Raw genomic sequence first — 26,903 nt, 5'->3', positions numbered from 1 at the left:
GCTCCAGCAGGACATCTGGAAGCTTCCAAATAAAGGTCTGCTTTTTTTACTTTGGTATTCTAACAGTGCTGCAAGGGGTTTTTTTTCCTCTTTTGGTTATAGGCAATACTTTCATGGATGGGTCTGTCTTTGAGAGATTATTCTGTGCTTCTGGTTGAACAGTTTGTACGAGTACCTGTGTACCTCTTTCAACTAAAATGATCTGGGCTTGTGTACACCTTTTAAATAATTGATCTTTGGTAACTTGGCTCAGGTTGTGGCTGGGGCTGTAGAGGCAAGGATGGCAAGAAGGAAAATTTACTTAAAAATTCTGAGGTTGACAGTATCATCCGATTGCAGATATATGAGAAGTACAGCAGCAGGTCAGAACTTTTAACACTGGCAGCTAAAGTCCCATGCAGAAGGAAGACCAACAAATTGTAAAAAAGGCAAAGAGATTGTGGAGGGATAGAATGTAAGAGAATAGTGCAGAAGGCAGTCTCACACCTGAGGAGTTGCAGCTGTACCAATCACCAAAGATTAGGAACAGCCCTGCCTTTAACAGGCCACAGCTGTGTCCAATAAGTAGACGAGTGCTACAAAAGAGTGGGGTAGCTGGGTGAGGAGAGAGATGGAGTTTGTTGGCTGTGCTGTGAAGAGAGATGGAGTTTGTTGGCTGCCCATGAGAAATCACCGAGAAGGTATGGGATTTATGCAATAAGATGACAACAAGAGATAATTTGGTGCAAAGAAAGTTGCCATATAATGTGGGGAAAAACCCACTCTCCTAAACACAATAGAAGTACTTGATACCTTGGGCTAGAAAAGTGGGTAGGCTTACCACTGCACATCAACAGTGTAGAATCCTTTGCCATTTTAATTCAAGAAACTTAAACAGAAGGTGCTGCATGGTCAACTAAGATTACTCGTCCTAGCTCCCAGGAAAGCGAAATCTCCAGCATTCCTTTGGAGCTGAATGGAGGGTGATTGTTATAAAAAGAGATTGAAAGGTTGAAGCTAGTAAGACAAATTTTGGTTGTTGGAGTTTTGTGGCCTTTGTGTTTGTAACATACATTACATCTATGTCAGATTAAATTCTTATCCAGGTAGTATTTAAACTGTTAAAATCTTAAATCTGGAGTCATGCTGAACATGCTAATGTTCCAGGTCAAGGACACACTGATACTAAAACAGATGCTTTTGCCAGTGTATTTAAACAGCAGTTTATCTCATGTATGATGATGTGTTGCATCAGGTTGGTTTTTACTCTTTTTCCATGCTGCAATGCTTTACTCTTGCACAGTGCCTATTTCTGAATGAGATCTCTGCCATTTTATACTTTGCTACATTCCAAAGCACTCTTACTCAAACTTTAAAAGTCTTAAATAATCTCCTTGTCTAATGACTCTGTGTGTTAAAACTGTCCTTTTTCTCTTAAATATGTCAGTCTGGCTATGAAAAAGAGAATTACTCTCTTTTTGGACTTAATGATGATTAACAAAGGATGTCTGAAAAACTTCCCTTTTACACTTTACCTCTTCACTTTGGTCACTGCTGACTGCAAAGTTACTTACTTTTTCTACTTGTCAGTGCCCTAACATGGGAATTACCAAAAATCAAAGAAGTAGAGCTTCCTTGAACAGATAAAAAGAACACCATGTTTCTGTTTCGACAACTCATTACAAGTTGTGGAGTGTATTTATTATAAATGAATTATTCAATCTTACAGTTAATAATAAACTAATAATAAACTTCCCCAGGGAAGTAGTCACAGCCTGAGTTCAAGTGAACGTGAGTTCTTGAACTCTAGCCTGAGTTCAAGAAGTATTTGGCCAATGCTCTCAGGCTAATAGTGTGACTCTCAGGGCTGTTCTATGGAGGATTAGGAGTTGGACTCAATGATCCTTGTGGGTCTCTTCCATCTCTGTGGATTCTGTTAAATTTGTAAATTATTATCAGTAACTGGAATAGTTTTGCTGTCTAGTTTCAACTTGTGCCATCAAAGATGGGTCAAAATATGAACGCAACTCTTATACACATTTTACTTACTACTTTCCTTTAACAAAGCTGCTTTTACTGACCTGCTGTGAAGTTTGGGACAAGTCACTATTCCCATACTCTATTTGATTTTAACTTGATATCCAAAATTTAGGGGTTATTTTTCCCTTGTTTTAATTCTTTTCCAGAATGCTCATGGAAAATATTAAGTTTGAGCGAAGTATTGAAGTCTTGGAAGTAAAAAGTATACATCTCGGTTATTAGTGGTTTTGCAGCCTTGTTCTTACTAATCTTTCAACATAAATTAAGTCAATCCAATGCATTTTAATTGGTCTTTTACTGCCTTGTTTGTTGATTTGATTTAAAAAATGGGGATGGAATTGTAAGGGAAGGCATTTGCAGTCCAAATTGTCGATGGTTTTCATGATATAAGACCTATAGAAGAGGAGGTACCTGGTGGCTGTATACTCATACATGAATGATGGAAAATCCAAAGGCATAAAGAGGCTGATAGGAACTTTGATTTCAGTCTGCTTATTTTGGATTTAACAGCTGTATTATAGGTGTTTTAAGGTTGGATAGTACTTATTTTTCAAAAGGAAAAATTAGGTTCTCTGATCTTAAATGCTATGACTATTAGTTATCATGCTAATAATTTGTAATACATATTACTACAGTGAAATATTTACAGTTGAAAATCTCATCCAGGCCATAGGATATTTGCCAGATGGATTTTGTGAGAAAGCAGATCAAGGATGTCTTTGGGAAGACTTAATTTGTTGTAATGTTGACAGGGGTACCCTGAAGATCAGATTCAGATGTGTGTGTTTTCTGCCATCATGGGCATGGTCACTACAGATGACTTTCATTGCCAAATGTCCAAATTTCTCCAAAAAGGCCTGCGTTAAAAAAAAAACAAACAAACGAGGCAGCTGTACAGCGATCAACAGAGAATTTACAGCAATAAAAATGATGGTGATGTCAGGCATGGTTTGCAATATAACAATTGCAATCTCTCTTGTAATCATGAGAAACTCTGTTTAAGGCATGTGCAGTGTCCTGTTCCTGCCTTCAGTCACAGAGGTGCCTATTTTGTGGGAGATATTAACCAACTGTCATAGTCCTGGTTGAGTGAAGGGGGGGAAAGCAGAATAGTTAAAGGAACCATTATTGTGTTATATCCTTAATACACTGTGAGCAGTTGATAGTGTTATTAGTCATTCCCTTTTTAATTTTGATGAAATATTGAACATATTCAGTCACATGGCAAAAAAACGGAGAACTTGGGACTTTCATTGCACCCACTCTGTTCTAAGATGTTATCTCTACATCTTTGTCAGTGAAAATAGAGCAGAAGACTTGTAAAGACCCAGCCTTCTAGTGACTTTGTAAAAGAACTTAAATATAACAGAGATTAAAAGAAAAAAAATCAGAAAAGAAAGATGCAAGTCCTTTTAGAGCTTCTTCATTTATCTTTAAGCAGAGAAGGGGTCATGGGCCATAGTGATTTTATTTATTGAAGTGCTGGGTTTTGTCTGGTTTGGATTTATTCATATTTCGTTATGAGCAAAGGCTGATTCTCTCTTTAACTCTCTCACTTGAAATACCAGGAGGAGTAACCACAGTGTGTCTTCAGTTAAATTATATTCATGTAAGACTTCCATTAAATGATTGATTTGTTGTTGGGAAGATCTCACTCTGATAAAGTTGGTGGTAAATTTATCCCTGATTTTGAGCTGTGAAATTCTCTACACATACAATGCTTTTGTAATTGAGAAAAGATAATAGAAAAATTATATAGCAGTTCAAGAACAGCATTCTATCATTTTTCTGATCATGACATATCTATGACAATAAAGGAAAGAAAATTTTCTAGTAAGGCACATTTGTTCTTTTGTTGTTACCTCTCCATCACCTAGAATAGCAAAGCTACTGAGGTAGTAACTATATTTGGGTAATGGCTCAGACAGCAGACACTGTTGAAAAGTGCTGGTGACTCATGGTTTTTTTTCTGTCATTGCCTGTTGTTGAAACCCTATCTCATAATGAAGTGAATAAGCAGCAAAAATTTGTATGATTTACTCTAGGCATTCAATATACCCCTGCGTGTCACTGTTCATTCCTATGGAACAACAGGTCAGCTCAAAGTCTGGATGAAGCAATTCATGCTGTAGATGGGCAAAATACATGAGCAAGACACATACAGAGACTTTGTACACTTTGCCCTTTCAGCTGCCCGTGGGATTCAAATGCCCATTACAACAAGAAATATGTCAATTAGTTTGCTTTGTATTTCCTATTGTACTTGTCATAGAATCAAAAGTGTTTGCCTATCCAAGCTGTTCTGGTAGAATTTTGTTTTTAATTAATAGGTTGCAGCATCAATTTTGTCTTCAGCCTTCTTCACTTATCTTATGGAGCGCTTATTTAAACTTAGACACTTTGGCATTTTTGCCTTTCAGTATATGAAATGTGTTACACTGACATTTAATCACTTCAAGATTTCCACACCAATTTCTCTAATGAGAGTAGACTAACAGTAGAGCTGAGGTTCGCTCTGTAATTTGGTTTGCAAATGAAGTACTGGAAGGTTTGGTGAATCAGAGTCCTTAAGCACAGAGTTAATTTGAGCTGATGCCCTCTTCACATCAGAAGGAGTATCCCCTTTTTAAAAATGTTTCATCAGGTCAATAAAAAACATCAAATGTTGGCCTTTTGTGCATCACTTTCTGATTAGCGCTTTGGAAGACTGGTGTGTGATTACCAAGTAACCTTCATGTCACTTTAAAAGGAGCTTCACTGCTCCCACTTATGTTTAGAACTTGAAATCTTTCAAGATCACATAAACTATTACAGACAGAATGTGAATATGCTGGGGGAACCAAAGAGTGAGCATAGTGGATGGGAAATGATAAAACACCCTCCAATATACTAAAATTCCCATTAATTATTGTAACTCCTTTCTTGATTGGGGCATTTACATCTCTGATTTTTCATAGGATGTCTGGAGTAATCACTGCACTGCCTGCTATCCACCAAGTGCCTAAAAATATTGCTTTACTTGTTCTGTGACATTTTCTGGGTGGAATATTAATTTCTGCTTTATTGAGTACTTGCCATGCTACTCCTTCTCCTTTCCCTACCTTCTCAGGGGAAGTTTCCCCAATCCAGATACTGTAACTTAATCAATACCAATGCAACAAGATATCATTGATATATTGGTACACTTTTGTATCTTGGGGGAAGGAGACTCTGTAGAAGTTCAGCAAGCACAGTGTGACTGGTGGCGGGCAAATGTTTATATCCTTATGAGAATCTGTTAAGGCATGTTGTATTCCTTCCCAACAAACTTCTCTTCATCCTACCCCTTCATGGGATCCATAAAGAACATAACTTTTTGTACTGAATCCTGCCCATCCAGGGATGTGCAGCTGCTTGCAAGATAGATATTAAGTTTGCCATGTTTGGTACAGCAGCTGTTAATGGGGCTGAATTGTCAATTGCTCAGTCACCTTGGTGACCAAACTGGCCAGACAGGTGAGCTAATTGGAAGTGGTTCTGAAGAAGATTGTCTTTCCTCCACACCAGCTGTGATTTCAGAAATTCTATTTCATGCCACAGTAGAGATTGGATACTTCAATACGTCAGTAATTTTTGTGTCAGGTGCTGCGAGGGCTGTGCATAGTAGCCACAGAGCAGATTCCCTCTTTCTGTCTGAGCCAAAGGAACATGCACTGCCTGTCACCATGTGCCAGATTTGTCCATTTAAAACATCAAAACCTAAAATATTTTCATGATGGCCTTTAATTGGGAAGTGAGCAATTGCCATGTGCCTCTCATTAGGGAGCCATAAACTGCCCTTGGCAATTTAACACACACTTGTACAGTTCACACTGTTTGCCTCAGCTGCTTGCCATATGGATCTCATGCCCTTCTTAGCTTCTTGTGTTACTGTTGAAATTTGTGCTCCTGTATTTATTAAAAATGTTGTCAATTGTCCCTGAGGACTAAGTGGAGTTAAAATGTATGGGCCATCATCACCTATTCACTGATCAGCCTCCACATCCTGGACAATCAGGCCCAATTACTCATTTTCTCACTTAATGGCCTGCAGTTTCTCCCTAAGTGGGAGGAAGGGGTTGCCTCCCTTTTTAGGGAGTAGAAATGTGCTTCTTCCACTGTTATGTTTTTTCTGTAAAGCTTCATTTAGACCCAGTATAATGCCAGTAGGCTGACCTTGAATTGAGGCTATAAGAGTGCTTAGGAATGCTTTGGGAATCCAACCATAATTCATTTCTCTGGTCTTGAGATTCTGTTCAAGGGTTCTTACCTTTTTAATCTTTGGTCTAGTTTTGCTTCTCTCTTTCACTGGTCTGTCTTTGTAATCTCCCTTGGGGGCTTTGTTTTTTAGCTGGTACAATGTCCCAGCCAATTTCACAGCTGGACCTAGCAATGCCTCACATTAATTCCACCCATTCAGGGAGTTGTTTTTATTATATTCATTATCTCTTTCTATTTCATCCCATTTCGCAGCCAGCTAAGGTTAAAGCATTGTCATGGATCCTCTAATCACTGGTTTTAATGTTGTGAAATCTACTGTAGCAGACAGTGGGACATCATGAGGTCCTCATTTGTGCGTGACTGTGCACACATGGCTTTGGTGACAGCTCTAGAGGTCACTTAGGGATTTAATAGGGATTGTGGAGGGTTTACCTTGCTCCATGGCATCTAACTCTCCAGCCCAATAAGCTGTTAGTCTGGTGGTAGAATGGGGGAATTTGTTGCCTTGGGTCCCAAATTTAAGAAAACTCCTGGGTCCAATAGCCATTTGCTCTCAACATGATTCTGTAACCATCACTTAGACATACTTGCTAAAAGCATTCAGTTTGTTTCACTAAGAATTCTGCTCTATCTCCCTTGCAAATTTGTCAATTGCAGTGGTGCTCATGTTTGTTTAGATGTCAGAAAAATGAAATGAGAACTGTTTCATCATGTACTATACTTTTTAAAACACAGTGAGAAATGTATGGGAAGGGCATCAGAAATAAAAATGAACTGAAAATTTCATGAATGTTAACTTAAAATAGCAAAAAAAATTTTGTATAATTCAGTCTCTTTTATTTTCTCTGCTGCCATTCATAAAGGCAATAATGGGAATTGATGCAGCTTTTTCCCATTTATTGAGAGTGAATTTTCAATTAATTCCATGTTGCTCATTTTCTTCTCAATTTCCTGACAATTTTTGTCCTTTGCCGATTCCCCTCTTTTGCATTAATTTGATGTGGAATGTATACATACACATATACATACATACATGACCATGTATATGTGTATATATATGGATTGCTTCAGTTGTATCCAGGTTTGAAATTTAATGTCGTCTGAGCACTCATTATTTTGATAATCTGTCTGATGTTGGTGAGTGGAATGGTGTTCTCTCTCACACTCCACCATTACACAGGAAGGCAACATTTGGTGATATGTCCAGTCTGAAAAAGCTGTGTGCAACCATGCAGACAGCCTGTTCGGTGAGATTTGAAAATGGCTGCTAACATGCTATTGTGAATGCTATTGAAATGTTCCCATTACCATATAACATTAAGGTTTGTAGTACAAGGGCAAAGGAACAAAAGTAATGAGTCTCAGACAATGTGAATGCTCATTTATGTCCTGTCCACTGCACTAACATTCTATTAGAGAAATAATAAAACCCCCATCTGAGTTTAGTCTATGCTGCAGTGGTGAACATGAAAAAACAAACCACCCAAAAGTCAAGCACTGAATGCTGCAGACCCATCATAGGAAAGAATTCCTTTTTATATACGCAGTCTGGTGATGATTACCAGCCCTCCTGGATACTTGATTTGGATAACTCCCATGTGTGCATGTAACTTAGACATATGTAGCTGTCTAGGAAAGCTTGTAAGAGGAAAAAGAGCTCTTATCACAAATAACTCTTCTATCTACTCATACAATATTATATATAAAGTCATAAGTCTTTGTCTTGAAATAATAGAATTTTCTCCCTGCTATCATTACTTTATTTGGAAGCCTTTTTCCTGAACTTGTTGTAAATATACATTTATATCTGACATTATCGTTTAATCTTGGGCTGATATTGCCCTACTTAGCTCTCTCTAATAATTTTAATCATTTTAGCAGATATTCCAATTAAAGTAAACTTCACTGAAGCTAGTTGTCCAGAACCATACACAATATTTCTGATTAGGCCTTTTGCTTCCAAGTGTCTTTCTCAATGCATTTGTGAACTCATTAGCCCATTCATAACTTCAGTAATCACTATTTATAATCATCTTCCAGTGGCATGGATCTGCTTTTCCTACTATTAATTTATATTTAATTCTATCAGTTAAATCATAAGCAATTTAATGCTTTTATAAGAGGTTATGCTCTTTGTAAAAATAATAATCCTGTACAACTTCATGTTGTCTGCTGATTTCACCTGTACTTTTTTGAAGATCTTTTAGTAAATTTCTACACAGGACTGATAAACACTCAGTAAACTATCCTCATTCCTTGTCTACCTTATCAGCATAAGTTGTTGTTGATTTGTTGATTCCTCTAACTGCTTTAGAAACACACATCTTTAGCTCCTTTAGAAATTGAATATTAGCATCTGGCTTCTCCACCTTCAGAAAACTTTCTTTGCAGGGAGAATGAATCAAGTACCTTATTTAAATATCTGATAAATAATATTCTCCTGTCTAATAAAGCTAAAGAGATTACTTTTGAAAAGAGATATTGGATTGGTTTGAGATGCTCTACCCTTGATAAAGACACATTATAACTTATACTGCCTTTTATTTGTGTCTCTGTCTCTAATTCTTCCTTCAAATGGTATTCTGGGTACTTTTTTGTAAATCAGTTCATTAAGTCTAGTGGTTCCAGAAGTTGTCTTTGTTCATGTTCTTTTGAATTTAGTTCTACCTTTACTGTTCTCCAGTCATAAGATACTGCTCCCAAAAATTCTAGCAATTGGAGTGTCAATTTCATGTGACAGTTTCATATTTCTATATTCCACCGTGGCCCATCCAGCCTGCCTTATTTTTGCTTTATGAGGTATTAAGAATGTTAACATTTATTTCTCCCTCAGGTGCCATAATTTCTTAGGCACTACCTTCCTTTTTTCTCCTTTCTCCACTAATGTCCTCATTATTAACTTCATAGAAGATGGAGGCAAAATATGCATTTAATATGTAGATCAGAACTGTAATCCGATCAGAGTAATGTTAATCTCCTTAAAAAAACTGTTTAACAATAAATTCTATATTTGCACACTGTAACTTTTTTCCCATGCTCCTTTATTTGTTGCAAAGACTTTGTGCTGATTGTTTTAACGGTAAATGAAGTCTCACACAAAAAAAATTAGCTGTTTTCCTCTTTTCTATATCCTGTAACTTCTGAGAAACAGTGTTCTCTCTTTGTTCTTCGTAGATTTGCATGTCTACAAAAGCAGCCAATTCACTGAAGTAAACCTCATAAGCTTTTTCTATTAGCTTCTTTTGTTTTTTCTTCCTTGCAATTTAAATCCTAAATAGTGCCTGCTGTTTGATTTAAAGTAATTCCTTACTTTCTATGTTTTAAAAGCTTTGCATTCCTAATTCACTGTGTATGCTTTCATTAGTTCCTTTCTAAAATCTCAAACATTAGTCATAGGCAGGCCTGGTGTGTGTCCTGCAGTTTGATAGAGACTGATTTAGTTTCTGATCACCACAGCCAAGATTATTTTCTATGAAAAGCTGTTCTGTAAGACCTTGATTCTTGCTAAACCCGTGTCCAAAGCAGCATCAATTGACATTGGTTCATTGGGTATTTATTAAGGAAATCTGTCTTACAGCAGGTTCAAGACTACCTAAGCCTTCAGTTCCTAATGATGGCATTTATATTGCATCCAAGTTGGGGTGATTAGTTTCCCAAGCTCTCACAATCAGTACTCTTTATTTCTTAATCTTATAGGGATTTCTCTTCATATTCCATCCCAAGCTTAATATTTCTGTGACAGCACTCCAAAGCTTTCTCTTTTGGTGCTTTTCAAATTTTATCCTAAAGAGATGGATTTTTTTTCACTGCATGATTAGTTTTCAACACATGGTCTACAGGACCAGGGAATTCCAGCATCCATGTCTTTAGGATGAGTAGAGGGTAATTAGAAAGGCAAATTTAGTGTCAATAGGCTTAAATACCTAAATTCTCCCTTGACAGCTTCATGCTGTTCTCATCCATTTCTATAACAATGCAGAGCTGCCCAATCCACTCCAGTCTTATTTCTGTCCTTGGATAATTGAAAGGTTTAGCTCTTTTACTCAAATCACAAGTAATTTTTCTGCCTGTTTCCATTTCTGCAATATCCAGTTACATTTTGTGCTTGATGTTAGGCTTGCAAGAGCATGTTGAATATGTTTTGCTAAAATATGTTTTAAATTAACATGCTTTTTTAATAAAGTAATTCAATGGAGAATGAACATTTGGTTCTTCTTTTGAAACCAAATCAGGAAATATTTGGGGTTTTTTGTAAGTTTTCAGCAATTTGTTCAATCTTTCAAAATACTGATTAAAACCAACATAATATGTAATTGTTGTTGTTATCGTTATCTAAAACTTGAGTGTTTTCAATATTTTTCCCCTCATAAGCATAAAATATTCTATTTAAAATGAAAGTGGTTCTAATTCAAATATTTTTGTGTTTAACACTACATTTCTGAAGTAGTTCCTGACCAAGCCCTCCATCAGGAGTTTGTGCTTTTCTTCATTACCTGAACACTAACTAGTAAACAGACATTAAATGCTTCAGACATTAATGTAAGTCCTTGTTGATGGGAAGAAATTAAACAAAAATACAAAAGGCTGCAAAGCATCAAAGTTTTCTCTGTGACAGCTGTGCTTTTAAGTTTTAGCAAACAATAGCAGAGCTAAATGAGGTTAGAAAATTGTCATAATTAAGAGAAAAAAAGCCCCAAAGAATCCTTCCAGCAGCTAGAACTAATTAGTGAAGACATTTTAAAATCCTATTATTATAGAGATTGATTTAGAATAAATATCGCTTCCTTTCCCCACAAGAAAATAGAAAATTTCACTTGTTGTTCTTTATTAGGATTATCAGGAGTGTATTACTGCAAAGCCATCAGGCAGGAGTGCAATAACCCACAGTACACTGGTCAGCAATTACTGCCAGCATCCAAGTATGAAAAGCTGAGTAGAGAGAGCTGCCTGTTTCACTGGATATTTTCTTCCATATGATTTGCTACCCTGTGTGCACCTTGTTCTCAGAATTTCCCATGGTGTTGCAAAGGTACCCTGTGACTTTCACAAGGACAAAAAAATAATTTCACCCCCAAGTAAACCTGTAAATGGAACTGGGTGGAAAAGAAAGTTTTCTACTCCCTGATGCAAGCAGATTCCTAGACATGAAATAATCAACAGGATACTCAGGAAATAGAAGATTTCTAAAAGTCAGTATTTATCAAAATATTAAAATTATTGTCAGTATTTACGAATAGTCCTATTGGGCACCTGGCTGCACTAGTGTTATTTTAATGATAGTATGAAATGCACTACTCTTTTAAAACGGTGAATTGACTACTTATGATCAGTGTTTGCTTTCTCTTGTAGGATCTAGGTGTTTCACTTTCAAGACTTAACTGATGATAACTTTCTATATTTGTTCTTTTTCTGTCTCAAAACATAAGTGACTTAAGTGTATTTTGCAAAAAGATTTGCTCAGAAAATGGAAGATTAATGGCCATGAACCCAAGTGACTTATTCCATCTTTTTTCCTTACAGGTTTTAATCTTCATATTATGTATAACTTGAACATGAACTTTAGGTACCAGATGTATTAATGCACAGGGCTGGTACTTTGGCATTATGAGTTCTTTCTAATCTAAAGAGACAAAGCTTGAAAGAGAGATGTTTATTTAGGTGTTTGCAAAATTGAAAATAATATTCTCATTTGCAGGTGGGAAAATTATATCTAAAAATTTATAAATTTGCAAACATTACATTTGAGTCCTACTTAAAAATACGATGCCCTATTCTGCTTTCATGGATAAGATAGTATCTCTGTATTTGATTAACAGTCTTGGGGTGCTATTTTTATAAGATCTAGTATAACAGCTGTAAAAAGTATATTTTGTATAAAATAGTTTTATGCCTTTTTATCAGAATGTGATTGTCTGTTAAGAGGACCAGCTTCAAAATATTCTATAAAACTAAAGTGAATGGCTGACTCCAAAGTAAAATGTGAAATGCTGGATGAAATGCTCAGAAATGCAATATGATTTTTCCCATTGAAAATAATATTAACTATTGACTATTGCTGTATTAGTTATTAATGATAGCTACTAGCTACAAGATGTTAATCAATATGAGAGATTTAGACTGGAGTTGCTTACCTTTTCTAGAGGATCTCATCTTATCTGTTGCAATTGGACATTTGAATTGCTCTGCAATTCAAAAAAAAAAAAGGTAGCCAAAGGCTGAAGACTGAGCTGGTTCACTACAGAAATAATTGTTAAGAAAATAGTTCTGGATTTTGAGGGGAAAGTATCACATCTGGACATTATGGCAGATGAAATAATTTAACATGTCTGTCTGACTTGCAGAAAACTTGGAGTTCATTGATACCCATTGGCTGAATAAAGAGGAGCTGTAGACCTGTCCCAGTGTTGTCCAGGATTAGAGGTAATTCTCTTCCTAATAGCAGTATAGTGCTGTGTTTTGGAATTAAGATGAGAATGATGTTGATAGCACACTGATGTTTTGGTTGTTGCTAAGCCATGTTTACACAGAGTAAAGAGCTTAGCTTCTCTTCTCACCCCACCAGGAGGAGAATATGCAGCTGGGACTGCTGATGCACATTGGCCAAAGGGATATTTCATACCATATAATGGCACTCCCAGTGTATAAACTGGGACAAAAGCTGGTCAGGGGCAACTGTTTGGGTATGGCTGGGCATCATTCAGCAGGTGGTGAATCGCTTGCTTTATATGTTCTAATCCTATTATTAGTATTATTGGTATTGCTATTATTAGTTCCTCTTTCTTTTCTTCCTGTTACAGTGTCTCTTTGTCTCAACTCACAAATTTGACATTTCCTCCCTGTCATGGTTTGAGCCTGGCACAGAGCCAGTGCCCCCCATGAAAATGCCCTCACCCTGGTGTCTGCTGTGAGATGTGACCAGGAATAAGCAAAACAGGCTTTAGCTTGAACATAAAGAACACTTTATTACCTAAACTACAGGAAAATAGGGAAAGACCATAAGGAAAAGAAAAAAAATTGAAAACCTTACAAAAACCACTTTCCCCCTCCCCACTACCTGACTTTCCCAATCCGATACATTCTCCCAAATCACCAACTGCCCAGCCTTGGCCCCACACTTTGGTATACTCAAACTTCAGTTCATGAAGAGGAAAGGAGTCCTTCTTGTTCCATAGGCTTCCCCTGGAAACACACTGAAACCTCGTGTGCTTCCCTGTCACTTCGGCACCGCCCGGAAAAAGTCCTTTTGCCGCTTGTGACATCTTCCTTCCATGCCCAGTGCTCTCACCACTGACGCATGGACCAGAGCTGCTTTTAGGGTTGTCTTTCAAGGATGCCTTGTCTCACTCCAAAAAGGCACAGTCTCTGCTTTGGGACATCTGTCCCCCCCATATTTTTCCAACCCCCTGGGGCCGGGGGGTCCTCACGAAGAACCCTCCTGGTTTTGAGCCACTGCTTCCCCCTAAGTGCAGTCTGTGTCACAGGAACAACTGAGTCCATGGCCACAAGAAAAGTCCAGCCAAAAGGCCACTCCAAATCATCTCTCCCCATTCAATCATCTCCACGTTCTTCGGGCCAGGTCCTTGTCTCATCTCATCTCTCATCTCCCTTCTTATTCAGCTTCGAGGAGGATTAGCATTTTTTGCAAGGCCCCAATCATGAAAGAAAGGGGTTAAAACTTGCAGTCTCTGTCTGTCCCGGAGCGGCACTCCCACACACGCTGCCCACACGCTGCCGCTCCGGCCGGGCACTCTTCCTCCCCCCTTCTCCTCCTGGGCCGGCTGCTATCACATTCGGTGTCACCGGCGCGCTCTCTCTCTCTCTCTCTCTCTCTCTCTCTCTCTCTCTCCTGGGGGGGGATGGCTGCCTGAGGGCTGACTCCCTGGGATCTTCCACCCTTCCATCCTCGAAGCCCCCTCACCTCCCATCTCTGTCCAGGCCCCGGGCCTACCACGTGGCTGCCCCTCCCCTGCCCAGCAGCAGCGACTGGACAGGGGAGGGTGATCTGACCTCTTCGCCGCGACGTCCCAAGAGAGCCTCCCAAGGCCAGAGGCCCTGCTTTTAACCCCTGTGTATTCTCGGAGGTGTGTCCAAACCCCACTGGCTACACCAGGTGTCAGTATGAAACTCAGAACATCCATTGGTTTGACCACAGCATCCCAGAATTCCCACTCCTTCCTGGTCAAACCACCACACTCCCCCAGTTCTGTCTCCCATCCCTCTGGGATGGTGTAGAGGCATTGAGTAGGGAGCCGCTGTGCGATATTTTGCTGCCTGCTATGTTAAACTGTGTCAAGACCTCATGATAATAAGGTCATGTAGGTGTTTGATTTTTAGTTTTATTTAATTTTCATATCCAAGATTATGTTCTGATATGCATGCACATGGCTGGAGCAACTGTATCTGCATGAGAGCAACTTCCTTGTAAAGGCACATCATCTAAAGAGAATATGTTTTAAGGACCAGGATTCAGATAAGATTCAGTTCAAGTGTCAGAAGTAGTCAGAATCTACTCTAAATGCTAGTAACTATATGCATACAGTGTTAGAAGGAGTACTGCATATAATATGTGGGATTTTATAGGCCCTGGTATGAGTTTGAAATATGCTAATGAGGGTTTGTGTGTCTTAGCACCATAGAATCATTTAGATTGAAAAAGACCTTAAAGCTCCCTTGAATTTTTTTTTGGGAGGAGAGAATAAGGTTTTCATAGCATTTGTATATATTCTGACTTTTCTTTTAGGGCCTGTTATCTCTCTCTAGATATCCCATGATAAAACCTTTATGCCCATGAGTGTTAAAAGAGATTAAATCACTTCAGTACTCTTATGTGCAGAACGTGTCTTTCAGAGTCAATTATAATTAAGGCTGGGGTAAATAGTGTGAAGTGTTTTGAACTGTTAAATGAATTTGTTTCAAACAAGCTTTCTCCTTCCTTTCACCTCTCCTTGCTGTCCAGATAGTCTGTCAATCCTAAAGGTTCACAGAATGCAAACCCCAAGGTTTCATGCACTGTGGGAAACAGCTGCATTTTCTTTTGAGTTGCACAACACTTGTTGGATATGCCTGTAAGTGCATCCATTTGGGAGTGTATGCAAATATCCTGCAACATGGCTGACCAGCTGCAGATACACACTGCTTGGGCTTTGACTATTTCAGTTAAAAAACAAGATCAATATTTGAATCAAATCTGAGCATTAAATTCACACAAATGGCAGCCTCCTGGCAGCTTGTCCTGAGCACCAACTCTGTCAGGATCACTGACAAGACTTCTGTAAGAATTACTCAGCAAGCATTCTGCCAAGTACAGAACAATCCAAAACTTTCTTGTACTTGACTACTAGAAGGTAGCCCAACTTTCTGACCAAGTATGATACTGCTCCAGAGGTAGTATGATGCAGATGGAGGCAGATCTCAGACATTCATAGCTCTGAAGTTATTGTATGCCCATATTCCAACACTTGTGTATTTTGGAGGCTTCTAATCAACTCCAAAGAAGGATTTGTGAAATCTTTGAAGCAGAATTTTTGTAATTCTCTATTGGATCTTATTGGAGTATTTGACAGAATCAAAATAGTTTTTGCAATGCCAAGAACTACTTGGTTTTAGCTTCAGCTGGAGTCTTTCCAGGATGTCTACTACCTCTGTGGCAACTGGGAATATGCTTGGAAAATATTCAGTGAACTGCAGATTGGTTTTTTTTTCCTGCCAAAAAAATCAAGATCCGCTGAACCTCTGACAGCTGTACATTGTCGCTAAGAAAATACTCCAAAGAAAAAACAAATGTCCATTAAACTTGATACCATATTAGTGTCTAATGATCAGTTATATTTTATAAATTAGTTTTTATCACCTACATATTGCTGTCACAGCTACCCTGAGCAATGACCAGGACTTAATTTCTCTTTACAAATCACTCCGTATCCTGTCTTTTACTTTTAGTCCAAAATTACCATTCAATGTAATAGGAATCTAAGGGGAATCTGTTCGAATAAGAAAAACAGTAGGAGAGTTATTTTGAAAATAATAGTGGTCCAGAAATACCTAGGGAAACAGTTGATAGCAAATGGCTTATTACTACAATGAGAAGGACCTTGCAATGATTAGCATTTCTATCTCAGTGCCATTATTAACTTTCACACATTCATATGGTGTCTGAGAGCAAATAATTTCATTAACATTTGCAATTACCATTACTAAATACGATTCTTTTCCATGCAGTTTATTGGGAAATTTTCTTTTGATGTAATAGCATCATGACATGTGGGTTAGCTTGATTTTTCTGCAGCTAAGGAAATGGAACCAATTTCATGATCCATACTGATAATAAACTGAATTCATATCATCTTCCTGCTTCTCTGAAGTGCACTGAATTGCAGATAAAGTGTTATTCTGAAATACTGGAATGTCTTTGGAGCGAATGCCAGAAATATAACCAAAACTTTTCATGCCAAGTAAATTTATTTGGTTGCCAGATATGCAAGGATGAACTAAGTGGATACTGTACTGACATGCCTGCTAGATTAGGAAAAATCTGTTGTAGAAAAAGGGTCATGTGAACATGAGATTTAGGAAACATTAATCTTTGTTGTATTTGGATTTTTATTTTTTCACTCTATTTCTTTGCTTCTGCCTTTTCACTGCTTCTTGGCTCCACAGTTCTGCCCTTCCCTCATGCCAGCTTTGGTCCCTGTCAGACATTTATGGGAGCCAGCCGAGTTCCATAAGCCAAGATAAAACACTCAAATACTCCTTACCCCTTGGTTTGTGTGTGTGGCTTTTTTTTTTTATTTTTTTATTTTTTTTAGCTAATTTTCTGCTAGATTAATGCTCCAGCTTCTCTTGCATGGAAGGCCCAACAAATGCTGTGGCTGGTTCAGCTGATACAAGTACACAGCAGCTGGGGTGATGCAGAGGGAGGAAGCAGTGGTATCACTGCCAGCTAGAGAATGTGAGCTTCTAGATATTATTATCATCCAATTCTATGTGGGTTTTTAATTTTTTTTTTTTTTTTTAAAGAAGAGTGAGAAACAGTTTTCTTAAGTGCTCCCAGTAACCCAAGAAGAACTAAACACTTCTAATAGTTGGCAGGAGCTCCAGTCCCCCAAAGTCAGGGGATAAGTATAAACACTTTACAAGAGGATTTTTTGCTACCTCTCACTTCTCAGCCCTAGAAGTCACTGAACCACTGCCATCTCAGGGTACCACTAAAGGAATTTGAGAAAAGCTCTGACAAATAGAATAACTTTTCTGCTGACTGTCTTAAGTATCTGAGCCTACAGCTGAGGCAATTTCAGTTGAGTTCAGTCCTTAAAATAATGTATAATATGGGGTGAACAATTAAATCTGTTAAATCTGTTGTAGACAGTAAACCCCAGGAGGGAAAGGCAATGATAATGCCAAGTATTAAGATGTATTGATAAACAGATAATCCTGCCATTTAAATTCCTCTTTATGAACCAATACTGTCTATGTCAGAGAATAGAATGACCTCATACTTCTGACCCAAACAGTCAATTTTAGAAAAGCTTCCTCTCAAGAGGGGAATAAACTGATAATGGAATCATATTTCTTTCACGTAATCCTGATCATTTCAAAGAAGGACTTTTCTATTGTCCTGAACACAGTGTGAAACAAACAATGAAAAATAATTTCCTTTTTCACAGTTCAGGGCATCTTTCTGGTTGGTACTCTATCCAATCTTTTTCTGGCTGTTTGGTATTTGAATGCAATGGTGCTTTTTTTGTTGCTGTTCTTTTTTCTTTCTTTTTGTAGCTATCTGGTCTGTATTCCGTGTCTCATGTTTTAAGATGTGCCAGAGAGCACACCTTTGTTTTCTAGACTATTCAGCCAGAAAGTTATGGTCAGCTGAATCATCTTCTGCAGACAGAAAGTCAAAAGCCTTTCACATCAGTAGCTGAATAACCAGGCAGTAAATGCAGTCACAGTTCACTTTTGGGGAGGCTAAGGTAGTGAACAAAATGCTGGTCTCAGTCTTGCTGGTTGCTTAGGCACATATGATTGAAAGTACCTGGTAAAGAAAGCAGAGACCTTAAGTCCTCAGCAGCCTGCATGAAGATAGAGAATAAATGCAGCGACAGTTCTCCTGACAGCAGTGAGGTAGCTGTCATTTCAAGCTCCCTGTGCAAAAAGAACTGTTTCTTGTGCATTTTCAGTGCTGTGAAAAGCATAGATTTAATGAGAAGGATATTTTTATGAGACTGTCATGCAGATTGGGTACTCCTAACCAGCAATAAAGTCAGATGGTATTCAAAGCATACTGTCATGAAGAGGCTGCAGTTCAGTCACAACCATCATTCCTGTCTTGCACTTAGCCTTCTTCTCATGGAGGATATTTTCCTCCCCATTCCATCTGCTTTGTATTTCTTCTTCTCTCTAGGACAGAATTTGAACTGACATACCTCCATATCTTCCATTTTACATGGTCATTAAAAAGGGAAAAACTCAGTAGCTAATAAATAAGCTTAATGTCATGTGCAGAATGGATGCAGTTCCTATATAATGCCTGCACTGAGCTTCCTGGTACTTGTCCCAGTATAATCATTGTGTCCTGAATAAATCAACATGGTCTCTGAAATTTACTGCAGGCTCTTGTCTATTTGAAACAGGGATTAAACACTTGAAGATAACTTCTGGTGATTTTTTTTTTTAAGCAAGGAAAAAAAGAACCACCCTGGGAGTTCAAAAAAAAAACAAAACCCAAAAAGAAGGGAAAAAAAGAAAATGGAGTAGCTGAGACACTTCAGAATATTCTTCCTAGTAATTCTACTCTTGGTTGGTTTCCAGTATCCCTTGAATAACCTCTTTGATAGTTATAGGGAAAATCCTGCATGAACTGGCTGGAAAATGCATAATGACAATGGTCTGGGAATATAGTCCTTTATTTTTGGTTTCTAGGAACTTTGATACTCATCCTAGGCAGACTCCTTGAAGAACTGAACTGCTGAGCTCTTTGAAAAATTCTGCTGGACGCATGTAAGTGACAGCTTATTTCATGGCTGTAGAACCTGGCTAGATGTAGGTGAACTCAAGTCTTTCAAAAGATAGACAGGGTGAGTGATGGCTCCCTAGAAAATTTAAAGCTTTGAGTTTAAATTTGAAGTTTAGTAAGTACTAGAATTTTTTAGTGTGATAACTTAGCTAATAGTTTTTTAGGACCTTTCTGCCACCATGCCTGCAAACTCTCTCAAGTTTCTTTACAAACTGTTTACTTAATGGTATCAAAATGTCACATATTTAATTTAGGAGAAAAGCACATGAAGTAAATTAGGTTAAAAAACCATACTCTACATTTTGTAATGTTGTTTTATTAGTAATATTAAATATTAAAATATTAAAACCAAAAATTCTTCAAATCCATTAGTCTGTGCAGACACCATGGAAAACTTCAGCTAAAATGATAATGTTAATAAAAGTCATAGAAATAAATGAAAACAGAGAATTTTACTTATACATGTCTAGACTTTCTTTGTGTGTTTAAATTATTTTCTCAAGCAACATTTCAACACTCAAGAAGCCAGCAAGCATTTTAATGTAGCAATTATGAAAAAAAAAATCTGGAGACTTCTTTGAAGTATTTCTTGTCCTTTTATTAAAGACTAATATATGGGATCTGTACTACTGGTTTCAGACTGTCCTTGATGTGATTTTGCATCTTTGATGCTCATTAATCGAGATTTTACCTGTATGTTATAAAATGTACATGCTTACGTTTACCTCAGTTTTTTGCTTCTGAAGGACATCCCTGTAGTGCAGGATGGCACAGTCTTTGGGTTTAGTTACAACATTGGGGGTAATAGAAGGACCTGGATATTTCACTGAGAGTTAACTAATACCCATTCTCCATTCGAGCATTGATTTACTTCATTGCCTGCTTAACAAACTTGAGATTAATCTGCTTTATCCTTGCAACTCAATAGAGAATATCTGCATTTTGAGCAGAAGATTCAGAAAAGATTTTATGACAGTAAGAAAGGGAATGTCTGGATTGCCCCTAGGTGGCAGCGAGGCATTATTTCTCGACATTTGCTGAACTACCTGTTCTGCTGTCTCTGCAAAGAAAAGCTTGCTTAGATACAGCCAGCTCTGTCCGGTTTTCTGACCATTTGGGATAGATTTTGAAATCCCAAACTCTGTATTGCAGTAAAATATACATGGTTGCAAATCAGTTAGTCCTGGAAAGGCAGACAAAAGTATTGTGTGATATGTGCTGTGAATCAGCAGGTTTCTGATCCATGCTTTCATGTGACACTGATCAGTGGTAACATTGGGGATCCTCAGCAGACCTTCTTTTTTTCAGAAACCAATGGTTTAAAATGATTTATTTGCATTTTTGTATCTTTTGTGTGCTGTTGTGGCTGCCCTCTAGCACAAATTACTTTCCAGGTGTTTGTACTGGACCTAGTCTAGTGAAGGACATCCCTGTCCAAGGTAGGGGGGCTGGAACTAGATAATCTTTAAGGCTCCTTCTAACAAAAACTATGCTATGGTTTTATAATTCTACATTTGGGCTCAGTGTGGTGATGGCATATGTGATATTCTGTTCAGATAAATGACTTTTATCACTTGAGCATGAGCAATGAACCACACTAAATGCAGCTAATAAAGGGATCAGAGACCTTTTAGTAAGTCCTTTCTGCCTGACAGTATTAATTGTAATGCTGAGGACATGGAAATTGGCTCTGCAATTGTAATTCAGGCTCTGATTTAACAACGTGTGTAAATAAATTATTTTAGCATGTGCTTGTTTTGACTGCATTTTAGCAGTGTAGCCACTAACTTTCTCACATCTCATCTGGGGAATGCTTTCATTTTTATGAATGTCCTTATTTTCAACCTAGGAAAGTGCTTTTTCTGCATACACAAAGAAAAGCATGTCCTTAAATGCTTTACAAATTGGGATATACAATGCCAGCTTTGATACTGTGGGTTAAGAGAAAGAAGCACAATTTTGAACTGGATAATCAATGATCAACAGAAATTTTTTAAAACTGTTTTGATTGTGATCAAAATACATGTCCTTTTGAATATCATTAGTGTCATATTCTGGAGAAAAATCCAAATGAGTTTTTTATTTAAACAAGCACCACTTTTTAACTCCATGTTTTGCATGGGTAGGAGTAACCTCTAATATCTCTCTCTCTAAAGCATGGCATTAGAAACATGGTGGACCTCAATTGCTTCAGACCTGAACGTGTCAGTAGAAATGTTTTGTGGATTGTGCCAACCAAAGGAAAATGTGAATGAATAATCAATTTTAAACTGACTGAGAAGAAAATGATGTATTTGGGAGAGGTTTCTAATGCAATATACTTTGGCATTAAAATTTAAAATTACTCTGAATACATTTCTTTTAGAAAACACAGTGGCAATCAAAGACTTAGCAGCTTGATGGATGTGAATGAATGAGTCTCATAAATTGAGATTGCAACTGTGATCGCTGCATTAATAAGAATGAGATTATCATAGTGTTAAATCATCCAGCTATACATTTAAAAGTATGTACTGGGAATGAATGCATATTTGCAATATGTCTTTGTCTTCTGCTGTCAGGCCCAGCACTATCATGCTACATGACAAATCTGAACATTGGTAGACTCTGACTGTCTCATACAAGGAGCAGCTTTCAGAGGCAGGTTTATTAAGTGGGTGCATAATTGCAATAATTATTGCTTCTGATACTAATGTCAAAAGAATAGGATTTGGCGCAGAATTTTCATACTAAACATAGTGTAGAAAATAATACTAGTTTCAGAACAGTTCAGGTTATAAACTGGGTTCCACTATAAATGTACTGTGTTTTGAAGATGTGCCACATTTTGCTTGGAAGGGCATCACACTGAGATAGGTATGATTTTGTCATCAAATTCCTAAGTTATTAAAGAAATTTGTGTATAACCTTATTGTTTTGATTAGTATTGGATTATTTTGCTTTGTTCTCGATGAGTAACATTTCTGTCTGAAGGTGTGAGGTATAATGCTTGCTTACTGTGTGGAGAATTTTCAGAGTTAGGACAGCAGAGGCTTTGTGAACTCGCCAGGGAAGCTGTGTGCACACTCATCTCTGGTCATCCTAGAAGACGCATGCCTGAAAATCTCCCTACACAGGGCTCAGTTACAGGCTGAAGCCAAAGTTTCCTTATGGAAATACATCTAAAAAGAATGTAATGTCACCTTAAACTGTTCATTAGCTCACACTCATGGGTGTTTTCTAAATGTGACTTCACGCTGTGCCTGTGCTCAACCTGTTCAGTACCATGTGTGCTCATGAGTTTAAAACTTGTCAGTGCTGTCTGTCATCTTAGTAAATGGTAAAAAATTACTCTAGCAAGTGTTACTGGTTTATTATAGGCTTCTTTAAGGATTGGTGATCTGATCTGAGAAAAGAAAAATCTCCTGTACATTTAGATTGTATTGTGAGAAGGATTTAAATGAGAACCCTCTCAGAAATCTCTTTCCAGTCAGTGAGATTGTCAGCCAAATTGATGGAATGTTTGTCAATGCTGCTTTAATTAAAGATTGCACTTAGCTATTTTTGACCTTTCTTTGTACACACTTAAATGCACATTAGCAGACGTACAAGTAAAAAATTAAGATACTGGGATACCGGTAAAAAATATTTTAATTACATATATTGTCTTCAAAATATGTTGCTTCAAGGATTTGGGTTAATTCTGATGACATTTGAGTATTTTTGGGATTTCAGAGTTCTTTTTTACTTATGACCAGAAAAAAGAAAGCGAATGGGAGGAAAGAGAAATACTAGTTAAAGCCAAAACAGCTCCAAATTTGAACTCTTATATTTGGAATACAGACCCTGGGACATAGTGCAATAATATATTAAATGCTTTTCCTTAGTCCCAGTGAAGGACAAAATGCATAATTTTAAACTTAAGCTGACATGTAATGCTGCTGTCTACGTAAAACTAGATTGAGGATTTTTTAACATAAATTTGAATCTGCATATGGATGTTATTCCCTTCAATGTCAGTAACTAGATCCTTAATGCTTCTGTCAAGAGGTATCTTTTTTTTTTCTTTTTCTCTGAAAACTCAGCAAAACTGATGATGCTGGATGGTCAGTAACTTCCTGTTTTGATAAACTTTTAAGGATCATTCAAATGTTTTCACTGGAGATCTGTGTTCCGACCATTCCTCTCTTCATTATTCACTGCTACTTACTTGTAAAGGTGTAGGTGCTTAAACAATATCAGCTGCTTTGTGCTTTATTTCTTTTTTGGGTACATCTCAGACTGACAGATGTTTTTTGTTTCATTTTATTCATTTATTTAGTTTTTTTTATTGAACATGTTGTTTTTATATAAAATAAAGGAGTTAATTCTGAATTAGATAAGTTTTAAACTCCCTGGGATTCTCCCCATCCTGGGAGGATAAGCAGTGTGGCATTATTTTTGTATTTTTACAGACAAAACAGATTCCCATTTTCTTTCTTGCTAGAAAAAGCATTCAACTTTCCTTGAAGGAGTTTATATTCTTCCAAGTTAATCCAAGTGGAGCAGATCTTATGAGATCAGGTGAAACTGGAAGATCTTGATGTGTATTTAACCTAAATCAGGATCTCAGGTATGGCCTCAAGTCCGGTGTGTACTCTAAAATCAATGCATTTACAAGAACAGCCTTTCCATCTTTCTTCATATTTTCTATATTCTGAATAAACTGCTGGTGAAATAGCATAATTATATATGTAATGCTCCGCTTTACAGCCTATCACCATAGGGTGACAAGAAAAAAGATATTCCATAATGTGGGATAAAATATAATGGTAGCATTCCCAAGCTGGTTCCCCTGTATTGTGTCTGTGTTATGTGAGCTTACTGGTGCCCGGGTGCCTACAGTGCACCAAGAAAACCAACAAATGTTCTGTTGCTGATTATTGCCTTACTGTATGTGTCCTGCTTTTTGTTACAGCAGAGACACAAATAGATCCCTTCTGGGTTTGTGAAAGAGAACAGCTTTACAACACAAACCACTAGTAGCTAACAAAGAAGCAGCTCTGCAAAGATTGCCTCTAGTGAATGTTGCATTTTGATTCCGCTATTTGAATTGCTTAGTAATGTTCCTACAAAAGTATCTGTTAACTTCCTTGGTATCACCCTGAGCAGCTGGCTCTGCTACAGCTGGTTATTTGTAGGGAAATTCTCCAATGAATAAATTACCAAAAGCATTCTTTTCACAGAAAGGAAAACCCTTACATTCTTCAACTTGGATATTCTGTTCTGAACCTTGAAACTATCTTCTAAAATCAGAATGAGAGTCCAGGTAAGAGTCTGGAACGAGGGTCAGGTTCTTTCCTTCTGTACTTGCAAATAATCCAGCTGACAAGGTGAACGTGTTAAAAAACCCAAACAAAGCCCCAAAACCAAAAGACCACAGAAAACGCTCTGGAATCCATCAATTTTGAATTGCTATTAAAAAATGAAATATTTTATGTCAGTGATTTTTTTTCTTCATTAGCTGTTCTGTGATAACTTGACACGTAGGATGTTGGCCTATAAGCTCATGGTGATGTGGTTTATAAATTTGTCAAGCTTTATTTAAGCTGTGCCTTATTTCATACTTTAATGAACTATATTTCGAACTGTGTGTATTCATGCCTTTCAGGTATGTCTACTCTCATAGAGGCTGAAAAGCAGGATAAATTAGTCCTCACTAATCATCATGTCCTTACATAGTACTGACAAGCTAGACTGATCATTTGGAAATTAGTTTGGGCATTTCTATACTGCAGGAAAATTGCCAAAGCTTACTGAGAAGGAATTAAAACCTGTCTTTTTCCCTTCCTCCTCTGCTGCTTCTTCATTGCTTCAGTAGCTCTGACAGTCTTGCTGCGTGGTTCCCCTCCTGCCTCCCCTCTGCCTTCATCTGTTTCAGTCTGTCTCAGTCTTGGATATCCTCTTGTTCTCATTTTGCACTCTTTGTGATTTCTTTCAGTTTTTTTTAATATACCTTGCTTAATGAGTGAGATAACATGAACAAGCAACCCCCACCACTGAGTTGTCACACTGCATAATGGCAGGTGCATGCCTCAGGCCTGGAGAGAGCAGGTGTTTTCTTAAAATTGCTTTGGTGTTGGAGAAATGACAATGTAGGACAATATCCTAAAAAGTTTCTCAGCATAAAATGACTGCCTGTGATTGCTGTTTAGAAAAGTTCTAGGTGCAGGTTAAATTCTCTCCTTACCCCAATATGTAAAGATGATATATTTATATCAAGAGAAATTTAAGGATGCTTTAATTAGGCCAGAGGACTCTGACCTGACAGATGTTTATATTAATGCGTTTGCAGTGTTGGGAATGAAATCAGATTGCCTTTTCTGTTTGATAAATCTGGTTAGAATTATGGTAACACAGGCTATATGCAAGAAGTGCTGTGGTGATGACATAATATATATGTGAAATGATGTAGTGTTTCTACAAATCACAAGGTGAAGGGATAGCTTATCTTCAGATTTTAGCACTTGCTACTGCAGTTTGAATTATATTTTTATATTTTACTTCCATTCTGAAAACTGTCTGCAGTCACATATATTTAATTTAGGAGAAAAGCACATAAAGTAAATTAGGTTAAAAAACCAAACTCTGAATTTTGTAATGTTGATTTAATAGTACGCAGCCCAAAAAGAATATAGTAATGATGGGGCATAAATGTTAGCATTATGTACAAATAAATGTCAGGCATCAGTTTCCTTATAAATTTTTCTCAAGAACTGAGTTAGGATTGATGTCCCTTGTGACAATAAGTACAGAACATCTGACAAATGCCTGGCAAACAAGAAGTTTATCAGAAAGCAGGTTATAGGAAATCATATAACATTCGACACTGATCTCTCTTGAGTAATCTTCCCTCATTTTCCTCTGCCAGCCTACTGCAGATGAGATTGATTGTAATGATGGACATTTTAGGCCCCCTGGAGAGAGAGGGCTGGGAACTGGAGAGAACACACATCTGGGAAGTTTCTGAGGAGCCTGGGGAAAGCTCAATAAAGCAACAGGGAAAAAGAAAGACCAGATGGTGCCCTGACTGCCAGATTCTGAAATGGAAGATTTTCTGTTTAAATAAAAGTTACACTTTTGTATCCCAATAAGATCCATGAAGAAGGTACAGGTTGCAGTTACTTGATACAAAGTAGATGGATGTCTTACATATTAGTTGTCCCTTTGTCCTTCATCTTAAGACCTTCAGTGTGGTCACATTCTTGAGATGATTATGAGGTGTAAAACCATAAAGAAGTCATTTAGCCATTAAATGTGAGAAGTCGGTACACTATGATTTTCTGATTGAATTATGGTCATAAGTGTACAGGTGACAGTTTTGACAAGTCTGGTAAATAGAGAAGTATTATAATATTTTTCATTTTCTCATAAACTGTGGAGGTACTTCTTAAATGTAGTTCCGATTTCTCTTGGAATTATTGTTTAGCTAGACTCAAAAATATGTATTCTGTTTAAAGTTATAATATTAAGGAAGGAATAAATTATGCTTTTAAATTACAGTATACCAAGTTTAAAATCAATAATTTAATTTACAGGTGCCTTTAAGATGTCTGTGAAATATGTGTTTTCCCCTGCAATTTAATCTGTATTTTTAGGAAATTTTAGAAACAATCAC

The 26,903-nt window shown here is 37.4% G+C and overlaps 1 long non-coding RNA gene across 1 annotated transcript; it reads left to right on the top strand.

The window, feature by feature from the left end:
• Window positions 1-615: 615 nt before the first annotated feature.
• On the top strand, window positions 616-26,903 carry LOC135447317 (uncharacterized). The gene is made up of 6 exons (XR_010440067.1): window positions 616-680; window positions 12,600-12,678; window positions 19,174-19,251; window positions 23,733-23,858; window positions 24,472-24,554; window positions 26,157-26,903. It is a non-coding gene; the product is annotated as an uncharacterized LOC135447317 (long non-coding RNA).

This window comes from Zonotrichia leucophrys, chromosome 4, assembly GCF_028769735.1.
Source record: "Zonotrichia leucophrys gambelii isolate GWCS_2022_RI chromosome 4, RI_Zleu_2.0, whole genome shotgun sequence".
In the NCBI taxonomy this organism is placed as follows: domain Eukaryota; kingdom Metazoa; phylum Chordata; class Aves; order Passeriformes; family Passerellidae; genus Zonotrichia; species Zonotrichia leucophrys.
The sequence above is the reverse complement of the archived record's forward strand: the minus strand, read 5'-3'. Positions and strand labels throughout refer to the sequence as shown.